Source organism: Corticium candelabrum, chromosome 8, assembly GCF_963422355.1.
Source record: "Corticium candelabrum chromosome 8, ooCorCand1.1, whole genome shotgun sequence".
In the NCBI taxonomy this organism is placed as follows: Eukaryota; Metazoa; Porifera; class Homoscleromorpha; order Homosclerophorida; family Plakinidae; genus Corticium; species Corticium candelabrum.
Genome location: NC_085092.1, coordinates 2,620,825 through 2,633,167, shown reverse-complemented (window position 1 = coordinate 2,633,167; position 12,343 = coordinate 2,620,825).

The window sequence follows — 12,343 nt, the reverse complement described above, 5'->3', positions numbered from 1 at the left end:
CATGGCGTTGGCGCCATGTCTTGTATCAAGAAATTAGATATAAGAAAACATGACCGGGGCAAGTGTTGTAGTTACATAGATCAGAAAGGAAATCAAATTGCACTAACTATGAGGAAGATGGCAGAGCTCCACCATAGCAAAATGGTGTTCATGAAGACCATCAATAAATACATTATTCCCAACAATTGGCATCAACAGGATGAAAGACACCAATGTCTAAATGTGTTTATTGTATAGCTTATCAACTGGGACCACTCTTTATCAACTGGATCGCTACGTCTACACAAATAAACTGGTGATATCGACTGAGCAATCTGCTGTATATCAACTGCACACCTAAGTACAATACCCGTGCAGGTGATATAGTATACTATAGTGTGAATGTTTAGAGACCGTAATCCGTATTAGTATTCCTAGGACCCATCGCCTTGGTATGTGGTAGGCTAAGGTAATATAAGGTAACATTAGTCTCTTTGTAGACTGGGTGTGCCAGGAAAAGGAACCTCCGGCAATATGTATAGCATCTGCATGGGAACCGTTCGCTTTGCTGCTACAAATAGTACGAAAGATAAAATCACCACTTTTAGAACTGTTTCTCGGCGCTCTACACTCCGCCCCAGACCCCACAGCTACGCCCTTGTTCCAGGCTGACATATTTGCGCACTTTAGATGTGGGATTACGACGCTATCAGACCCCTAAGTACACCCGTCTAGGAACCAGCAGCTACGCCCGTGAGACAGTAGCAGATTGAGCAGTCGTAATTAGAGCAGACAATAGTACAATCTTTACCAAATTAATAATACAATAATTCAAAATCGGACAAAAAGCATATATTCATATTTTTGTACCATCGCATAGTCTTAGTATCCCTCCATGTGAAAATATTAGAAAGAATCTCTCAAGTGAGCGAAGTCAATAAATAAATTTCAGCAGAAGAAAGCAAAATTTGAAGTGAACAATTGCAAGGTATTTCTAGAGACGTGCTCTTCTGCACGCTAATTGTTTCTTTTCTAGTATTTGTTTGTACAGACAACGCTGCCCTTGTGTGTTGAGCGACTTGCAAAGTCATCTTACGCACAAACAATTATGACCCCATGACAATTATCATGGCGTTATTTATAGATCAACGTGTACGTGTTCTGACAAACTTTACTGTCTCCGTTTTAAGTGTTATTGTTGTAAGCCTAGCATTGCATTATATAGAGCATGGAGTTAGTTCGCAACTTGTTAGTCTCAAAATAGAGATCTTTGTCTTGAAATGCTCAGTCATTGAGATCACTCAAGCAACACAACACGTTTACAGTTGTATGGACCAGTATATCTTCTCTCAAACTTTTACACAAACTAGTCAAGTCTAATACCAGAAGAATTCCACTGCTGAAACCATTGCTATTTCGACAGCTCATAACTTGCCCGATGGTTTGGTCAACACTGTAACCAGCCAAAGCATGATTTACAATGCTATCCACACTCAGCTTTCATCATTGCTAATAGTGACGTCGCAATCGCTCGTTCAAACATGTTTACTAAATGACAGCACAGCCAGGTTACTGATCAAGTATTCGCAATGCATGTACCAGGTACCCTAGTTGACATTTCCTTCATAATCTATGTATAAGCCATTGACATTCAAATAATGTAATTGCTGTCAAGCTAAAGTTTCACTTTACTAATGCCAATTGCAACTTGCTGAATTATTTAAATATTTTGTTACAGTTATTTGTTATTACTTAGTACACTACAAGACTTACAAAGTAAAGTTGGTTCAACAAAGTTTGGTAAGTTTCAGTACTCTAATTAGAATTTCAAAGTTGAAAGGTCAGTTTAGGTTGAGAGAATAGACCCTGTTTCGAAGTCATTCAGGATGTTCATCATTGGTTTACCAAATCCCACAGTCAAGTTCCAATTCAAATAGCTGGCAAATGACAACGTCAAAAAATCACAAAGTAAAGTTTACACATCAACTCTCAACAGGATGGTTTCTGGACTACATAATTTCGTATATCCAATTTGGCCATTATCAATTCTTATTATTGTACATTGCTGTTGATTTATCACTGTCGTACAGTTTTCTGTCATCAGAGCAAACAGCACAGCTCATGACTAATGTAGTGTAGTCCAATGTAATGAAGATCAGTCTATATCGAGAATACTTCTAGACGTCATTCTTACTCGGTTTCGGAAGTTGTACGGAACATCAAGATAATAGAATCAATCTGGACGTAAGGTAGACGAGAAGAATAACTTAGAAAAGACAATTTTGATTTGTGTAGAATCGACCTATTTGTCTCATTTGATCAGTGACATCAATGACGTAACTAATCAAAGATGCACACCTACGTAACTAATTAGAGATCAAAGAAAGAACATCATCATGAAGACCTCTCATTCATCTGAGGTAAGACACAGCAGTACGTTAGATAAGACTTTTCCAAAATCTTTGAAGCCATTTGAGCTCTACAAAGCAGGTGCCAATTCAGTCAGGTAGCTCATATTATCGCAAGAGCAACAGACACTCTTTTCGCGCACCAAATTTCTGACAGACTGCCTGGATCATACATTTTTCTCATGCTGAACAACGATTAGATCGTTTCTAGCCATATACAAGTACTTAATCAATCTGCTCTCTGCTATAGTCCTCACAAATCGGGAATTTGTTCTATAGGCTTTTGGCAGATCGACAATTCTAGTGATTCGCTTTCCAAAAATGCCCTGCGCACTCTCATACGGAGCTCATAAAATATGACTAGTTGTACGGTATCCGTAGACACCTCGCGTTCGTAAGTAACACGTTCAACGGAGTTTTCAGACCGTCTACTGAAACGCCCAGTCCTAGCTAGACAATACGTATTTATTGAAACCCTAGCTGTCATGGAATTAAACATGCAAACTTTCTAGTAGTTTAGATTACGTATATAGGCCCGTATAGGTAGTCGTCGTTTTGCGATCTTGATCAAGACAATTGAAATGTACAATCTAGGTATGCACTCAGTTCCGTTGTAACGACAGTGGTATGGTATTTACTGACATAGAAATTGATATCAGCAAACATAGACTATCAACAGTGTTAGATGCAGCACAGTGTAGTAAAGGATTGATTGTAGTATGGAACGTGTGAATAGTTGACTGTAGGTGGCATTCAACTCCTGAAGGTGTTTCTTGGTTGTCAAACACAATCCCTAGCTACAATACAAAAGGATGGGGCTACGGAAGTTCATGAAACGTTTTCGTCGCCGTTTGCTTACTCAAGCGAATCGTTCTTAGACACAACTGTAGTCGGACACGGAAACGATTTTTAAGGTAAGTCCTATCATGAAACGTGGTCGTGGGGAGGAGAACTTGACATTTGTGTGTACACACACACACACACACACACACACACACACACACACACACACACACACACACACACACACACACACACACACACACACACACACACACACACACACACACACACACACACACACACACACACACACACACACACACACACACACACACACACACACACACACACACACACACACACACACACACACACACACACACACACATATATGTATATATATATATACGATGAAGAGCCATATAGAACCACGCCCCTTTCTGTTGTGCGACCCAGATTAGAAGCCTCGCAACGCTCAGCAACTAGATAAATCTACTAAAATAATTGCACTGTTCCTGCATAAATCCTTTTCAATATCTCATAGAAAATCAATTCACTGCTACAAGCACGCGGCACTGAGATTAATTATATCGGACGTTGAGCAGTATGCGGAAACTGTAAGAAAACAATCTCAATCACTCTCTTTTTCAGCTTATTACAGGCTGTTGTTACCATTGGTACATTAGACTGTAAGAAATGTTCTTAATTAAACAGTTTAAATAGTACTGTATATAAAACTTCTGCCTGTCACAGGGTAAGTTTAAGTAGCCTTCTGTATGTCTTCTAGCAAAATGTTTTAATAGTTCAGTGGTGTCCTATCACTTTCTCTAACAGTACTGTGTTTTCTAATTTTAACTATTTCAAACTAAAACATTCCTTGCCTATATACATAGCAGTAGCGTGATGAGAGATAGAACCAATCACGTCTCTGGGTGTAAATTACGATTTCAAGTAAACGTGCACTACAGTAATCAGTTCTCTATGTCAGTGCTACCGACAAAGATATACAAATGGTTGCGATAGCAAAGACTTCGCTAACCCTACGCGTTAGGCAGATCGATCCGTGTACTGATCATTCCTTTTCGGAGCAGTGGTAAATAGTATCGATCGACTAATGAAGAGAGCTCTTCATTGCAAAGTTTCTTTGTTGTTTGAAACAGTGAAAACATGAGCAAGCAGTATGCTATGTCACAGCAGTTTACTCAACAATCTCACTATCATAAAAGCAAGAGCATTGGCAACCTATATGCATTTATGTGGTTAGTAACATCAATAACACCTTTCAAACACTTTGCAGAATGTCCTACTTGTAACAAAACAATACTTGGGACACAACTGCATTCCCTTTACACAGGCACAGATCGTCTTCATGCATCAAATCGGTCTACCAACTTTTACAACCAAACCGAGTCAGTGTGTACTCTAAAAGAAGGACCAGCACAGTAATGCTGGAAGACTAACAACCACGACTGCTTGGGAAATCTTTGATCCGTTTGCCGTCACAGCCAACACGCGAGCCTTTTTGCAGACCTGCTTCAAAATTATTAGTGGAGACAGACCTTCCAAGGTACTATAGTAAAGGATGGTACGACCTCAATAGGGTCACAATCAGATAAAGAAAAATGGAGATGAAAGGCGGGCATCATCTCTAGGTAGGAAAGCTAAAAGCGTTGTCTTCGTGTAGTTGATGATAAGCCCCATGCGATGGCAATTAAGAGGAATTCAGATTTCCACCAAGGTAGAGAGGACTGAATTACAACATTGACAGAACTAGCAGATTGACCTGAAATTAAGAAGAACTACATACAGTTTGTTCCAACAAGAAGAAATGTAGAATGTAAGATGCGGCCAAGTACAGTACTTCTGAAAACGAATGTCATGTTGTCACAGGCAATTGAGATCGGAGTTCCACAGGTTATGTAGTCAATGACCCATTAGACAACAAGCGTAACATGATCTAGAGAGTTTTACGGATGGGTTGGAATGGGTTGCTTAAAGATGCAGTAAATAACCCCACGTATCTGTCAAGGCTTCGTGCATAAGTGACTTCTTTCATAATTATTGCAGAACAAGAAGCATTTCTATTTCTTTCAGAGCAATGATTAGCACTGATCAACTATTGAAGAGAGCACATCATTGTGTAGAAGATGTTTCTGTTGTTTGAAACAGCGAAAACATGAGCAAGCAGCTGGTATGTGGGTTACAAAAATTAACTCAACAATCTCACAATCTTGCCTATAGAAGACGATTACACCAGTAGCATACAATTGTGTCAAAGCATCCACTCGCAAGAGCAACAGCAACAAACAAGAAGACAATGCATGCATGTGGTCAGCAACAACAATAAAATCTCTCTAACTCTACAGGATGTCCAAAACAAATCTTGAGAAACAACTCCGTTCCTAGACACAGATAACGGTCGGCTGCATGCATCAAACAGGTCTACCAACTTTTACAACCAACCGAGAGTGTATTCTAAAAAGAGCAGCAGACTAGTGAGGCAAGACTAAAACCCACGACTGCATGGAAAAATTTGCTCTGTTTGCTCTGACAGCCAACCAGAAGACCTTTTTGCAAACCTGATTAGACATCGTTGGAGACAGAACTTCCAAGGTACAGGAAGGATGATACCATCTCAGTGAAGTCGCAATCAGAATGAAGAAAAATGGGAGATGGAAGCGGGCATCAACCCCCGGTAGAACAGCTAGAAGCTTCGAATTCTTGTGGTAGATGTTAAGCCCCATGTGATGGCAAGAGGAATCCAGAGTTCCTGCAAGGTACAAAGGCTTTAATTGCTAGACTTTGACAGAACTAGATTGACTCCAAATATGAGGAACTAGGTATTGTGTGTTCCAAAACAAGAAAGATTGTAGAACGTATATATAAGATGTGGCCTAGTACAGTGCTTGTGAAAACGGATGTCATGTTTTCACAGGCAATGTGCGTTGATTTCCACAAATTATGTAGTCTATGGCCCATTAGGCAACTACCAGTAGCACAACAACATCTAGATACAGAGTGCGGAATGGGTTGCTTCAAGACGCTCTAAATACTGGTATAGCCTGAGGATTCAAGCAACTGTCTACTTCTACCTATGACATAATGTGACACTGCAAATTCAACTCAACTGGCACAAGTCGAACAGCAAGACAGGAATTGCCGGGTCAAGATCTATGATGGAAAACGTCAATCGTCAAATGTGCAAAGCATATATAGGCTCTGTTAGCATACTGATACTTTACGCAATAACGTAAAAGTAACAACTCTCGAGCGCAACAAGTCGAAAAACGAATTTCAAATGAGTAAGCACACACCTGCCAATTGCAAGGTTCCCTTCAGCTAGTTATTTGTTTATTATATATTTGTACAGAGAACGCTACTCTAGGGAGTTGAGCTACTTGCAAAGTCACCTTACGGACGAAAACATTATGAAACCATGAAATTGTCGTTGTGATGGCAATGTTACAGAACAACTTGTATATGTTCTGACAAACTTCACTGTCTGGGTGTAAGTGTTAATTATTAACATGTTATTGTGAGCCTAGCTTTGCAATAGAAATGGAGTTGCTTTGCAACCTTGACAAAGATGATATACAAAGTCTGAGAACCTTGGCGTAGGAAGATGTTCATGAGCGAGGGGGCTGTACCGTGGATGTCATCATGAGTAAGCAAAAACTACCAAGCTTGCTAGACCGTGAACAGATTTGCAAAAGTCACTAGCACAGAAAATATAAATTCCTGCGCTGATCGAGGGGCTGAATCCCCCATTCCCCATCCCCCGGTTTCTACGCCGGTGGAAAGGTCAGTTTCAGTTTTAAAGAATGGATCCAGCTTTGGAGTCATTTGAGATCTGAGTCACAAGATGTTCATCATTTGTATACCAAATCCTAGCAAAGTTTCAATTCAAATAAGTGGCAAATGACATCGTCAAGAACTACATAGTTTACATACCACTTGTCAACAGGATGCTTTCCAGACTACATAATCTCATAGCCAATTATGGCAATTATCAATTCGTATTCTTGTACGTCGTTAGTTTATCATTGTTGTTACAGTTTTCTGTCATCAGAGTAAAGAGCACAGCTCATAACTAATATAATGTAGTCCGCGATGTAATGAAGATCTGTCTACATCGAGAAGACTTCTAGACATCAATTTTGCTCCGTTTGGGTACGTTCTACGAAACATCAAAATAACACAAATAGAAAATGGAGGTATTACGCACTGTTGACGAGAAGAATGTGAAGTTCTTAAATGTTGCTACACGATGTCAATGTAAGGGCAACCTCGATGTTTTTAAATGTCATAGCATATCTTCCTCTTGGACAAACATAAACAGTTTCTTTGGATTGTGATAGTGATCTTATATCATTCTGGTGGCAAATTGCATCAAAGATAAATGTAATTTGCTAACGGTTTTGAATATCAAATGAATTTTAAATAATGATTGAGTTGAATATCAAACTGAAGTAGACTTAGATCAATCAAATTAACTCTTAGAACAGATAAATTTGATTGTTCGCGTAGAATCAACCTATTCCTATCCCAAAGACAAAATAGTACAATGATTTGATCGATGATGTCGAATGCAGTTCCCACATTGTCAAATTGAATTAGAACTCATCATGAGCAGTGTATGTCTTTATCAAGTGAATACCGGTGTATAATTCTTTCATGAGTAGTGCATGTCAATTTTAAGTGGATAACCGTATCATTCTTTCGAAGAGGCAGATAATTCAATTGTAGGTTTAATGCTGTTAGAACCGTCAATGGGTATACCTGGAAGCTTCACACCTACGTGACTAATTAGAGGTCAAAGAAGGAACATCGTCATGAAGACCTCTCATTCATCTGAGGTAAGACACTGCAGTACGTTAGATAAGATTGTCCCAAATATTTGTAACCATTTCAGCTGTGTGCATCTATATAGAGCAGGTGATAATTCAGTCAGGTAGCTCGAATTATCATAAGAGTAATAGACTCTTCCGCGCAACACATTTTCTTACAGACTGTCTGGATCGTACTTCTATATTTTGCTCAACGGTAACATCGTTTCTACATTGTCAGTCTAATAAGGCTCGGTACTCAATCAACCTACACTACATTCTACGAGTCCTAAAAAATGTAGAGTTTCTTCTACAGACAGTTCGCAGATCGACATTTCGAGTGATACGGTTTCCGAAAGTACTCCTCTCACTCTCCAGCAGCGCTCAATATGGATATAAAAATCTATTAGATTACATGCACCGTTTCTGCATAAATTATTTTCGAAATCTCATAGGAAATCAATTTACTGCTACAAGCTTGGCTCGGCATTGAGATTGTGACGTTATACAGTACGTTGGAGCTGTAGCTTTATTGGTTAGCAGCTTTTAAGATCCAATGCAAAATTCAAAACTCTTAATGTTCCTCCTTCAGCTTATTACCTGAGGACACGCTGTTGCTGCGTGTACTGTACCATGTTTAAACTATGCAGACTATAAGTTGGCAAGTAAACTTAGTTACAATGGGCCGCTAATTATAAGAGCTGCTCAGCTACTGCCAGTCGCCTAGAATTTGAAAGCTGTTTTAACTAGCTTTCTACTATATCATTTAGCAAAATTTCTTAATAGTTTGGCAAACGTCCTATCATTCGCTCCAACAGTACTACCTCTCATAATCTCAAGGTTATCAAAAAATACTCGTTCATTCTGGCTGCCACTGCAGGCACATTGCATTAAGCATAACTGTGATTTGCGAGCGGGCTTATTGAAGCGAGTTGAATATCGAACTAAAGTAGGCCTAAATCAACAAAACTAAACATGAAACAGATAAATTTGATTTGTTTGTGTAGAATTAAAATACCTGACTCAGAGACACAAGGTTGTGTTATGATTTAATTAATCAATGATGTCAAAAATGCAGCTCTCATATTATCAAAGCTAGCATTCATCATAAGTTGGGTCTTGGTCAAGTGGATTGCAATACCATCCTTTCGAAAGCGTAGATGATTCGATTGTAGGTTCATGTTGTTAAAGCTGTTAGAAACATCAACGGGGATTTCGCCGGAAGCTTCACACTTGCGTAACTAATTAGAGCTCAAGGAAGAACAGTGTCTTCAAGAGCTCCATTCATCTGAGGTAAGATGCTGCAGTACTTCCTAATTGTCCTAAATGTTTGCAACCATTTCACCTATATGAGGCAGGTGCCAATTCAGTCATATAGCAAAAATCGTCATCAAGAGAAAAAGAATCTGCTCGCGCATCACAGTTTCTTACAGACTATCTGGATCATATAGTTTTCTCACATCGAACAACGATTAGATTGTTTCTATATTGTAAGTCATCTATCCATTGATATTTAATAAACTCACATTATATTCTATTAGTCAGCACAAATTGGGTGTTCCTTCTAGACATGCAGCTTGCAAATTGACATCCTGAGTGCTTTCCAAGAAAGTTGCACTGAAATCCACACTCTCTCAAACAGTGCTCAACATTAGATGCAGCGTTTCGGCATAGATTATTTCCGACATATCACAAGAAATGAATTCACTGCTTTGAGCACATGTCATTAGGTTGCTATCCTTAGTTGGGTTAGATATATGTGAGAACTGTGACCCAATCGGCTTACAAGCAAATCAGCGTTAATATATTACAAAACTTTCGAGTACAAAGCCCCATCAATTTAGCTATATAACTATTACTCGGTTAAGACAGTACACTAATTACTTGCTATACTTTTTCTTACATGATACACATGTGCTACAATCGTACGCACAAAACATGTAAACTAATGCAGTTTTTAGCACTTTCTCGCCAGCTCATTACGGTGAATCTGCTATTGCTACAAATTGTAGACCAGGATATAATTAGCAAGTTAATAGATGCTACAATGGCCAGAAAATCGTACAGCAGCGAAAAAGCAAAGATGTCAGCCTCCAGCTACTCAAACCGTACTTCTGCCCGTTGTCTATAGAATTGCTAAATGATTCAAGCAGCGTGTTATTTCAAACAGTGTATAAGATAAAACTCAGGCTGTCACTGATGGAATGGGTAGGATTTGCTATCCTCCTATTTTTCTTCCTAGCCAAACGCGTCTATAACAGTTCAGTAAACGTCGTACGATTCCTCAAGCAGTAAAATTGTTTCCTGACTCTAGAAATATCTAAGACGAAGCATCTGTTGCCTAAAGCATTTGTGTGATGAGATATGATCCGAGACGTCACCAAACAACGACGTCTCTAGACCTAAGACGTTATAGAGCCAAACCTTGTCCACGCCTCCAAAATCGTTCCACCCTTGTTTCTGTTGATAGACTCTACCGTCTATCGTTTCAAAAGGCATGTACTAACTCAATCCACTCTCCCTGCAAGTCAGTACTACTGACGAAGACGGAGAAATAATTGCAAAAGCAAAGACTGCGCTAGTCGTACGCGTTAGGCAGATGGATCTGATTGTCAATCATACCGCCACCTATCTCTCAAAGATTCGTGCATGTAGTATGAAGTTACGACATCTTTCTGAGTTTTTGCAAGTCAAAAAGCCTTTCCACTTCTTCTCAAAAGAGTAGTAAATATCACTGATTATTAAAGAGAGCTCGTTGTTGTGTAAAAACTTCTGCTTTTTGAAACAGTAAACCTATGAGCAAAGCATTATGTGGCAGGGTATTACCTCAACAATCTCACTATCTTGCTTGCAAGATCGCACCCGTAGCTGGAACTTCTCGAATTGCCACATCTGACAGATCTAGAAAACTGACTATATCTAAGAGGAACTAGATATAGTGTGTTCGAGAAGTAGAGAAATTGTATGTATGATGCAGGGTGTGGCCTAGTAGTTGTAACAATGAACGGATGTCATGTTTTCACAGACAATTGAGATCGTTTCCAAAGGTTACTCAATGATCCATTAGGCAACTAGCATAACAAATCTATAAAATGCTGCTCCTGGCTTGAAATGGGTTGCTTAATTAAGATGCAAGTAATAATGGGCTTCGGAGCGACTGTCTATGCCTACCTATATACGTATGACATTGTGGCACTGTGAACTCAATCCTATTCAGTTGGTATGGGCACAGGTCAAACGGCATGTGCTACACGACATTGTAAAACAGATGGCTATTGAGCTTGGTCCTGTATGACCACCCAAAGTCGCGACGAAAGAGATAGCTAAAGCTCCGGCGTCCAATCTAGAGACGATCGGAAGATCTGTGTTGTCTAGCTGATCCAAACCTAGCCGTTTCCTGTGTTAGATTACTGTTACAGTAGCAGCCTAGCTGATATACGTACTTGCTCTTCGCGCAATTACGTCTAATTCCGCCTTTCTTTGCATCTATACCGCCTACATAACTGACGGCAGCTTAAGTGTGTAAGGCTTGCAGGTAGACATATAGAGCTTGCGATTGATACCAATAACGGCTCGGACGGCACGCAACATCGCTGTCCAATCTACTGTCTAATTCTACAATTTCTCTCCAGTTCTGGGGCGCACTGTAAACGATGCAATGTGATTGTACGTTTAGCGTGCGTTTGGTATTTGTTAACCTATTACAAACAGCAATAAATTTTGACGAGTGGCAATTATCAAATATAACTATACATAAATAATTGTGGGAGCCTCTATAATAGAGGTTTTGTATTGTGTTGGCCACTCCTATGGGAGGAACCATAGCTGCGTATATAGTTAAGTGTATGTTTAGCCTGGGGGCTGTTGTGTGTGTGAATACAGTTGTGTGCAAGGGTAGACAGTCACTCGCAGTCTCTCACCAACAACCCAACAAAACATGGTGTCAGAAGTGGAGCAACTCTAGAGAACTACCGGCGATGGCTACGTTCTAGGTTGCACTTTCAGATAGGTTCGACTTCTCGCCTCCGAGCAATGGCCAGGATGGAGTCCAGATTTGAGAGATCCCGAACCGCTTCAGGTGTCGCAGAGAAAAGAAGACGCAATGCAGGTCAGTACACTCGTGTACTCCATGGGCGCTCAAGCAGAAGATGTTCTAGCGTGTCTGACCCTCACCGTTAAGCAGAGAACGAAATATGCAAACGTCAAGGCAGGACTGGATGACTACTTGGTAAAGAAACGAAACGTGATCTATGAAAGAGCCAAATTCAACCAACGAAGCCAGAAGACGGATGAACCGATCAAGACATTCATCACAGCGTGTACAGCTTGGCGGAGCATTGTGAGTTT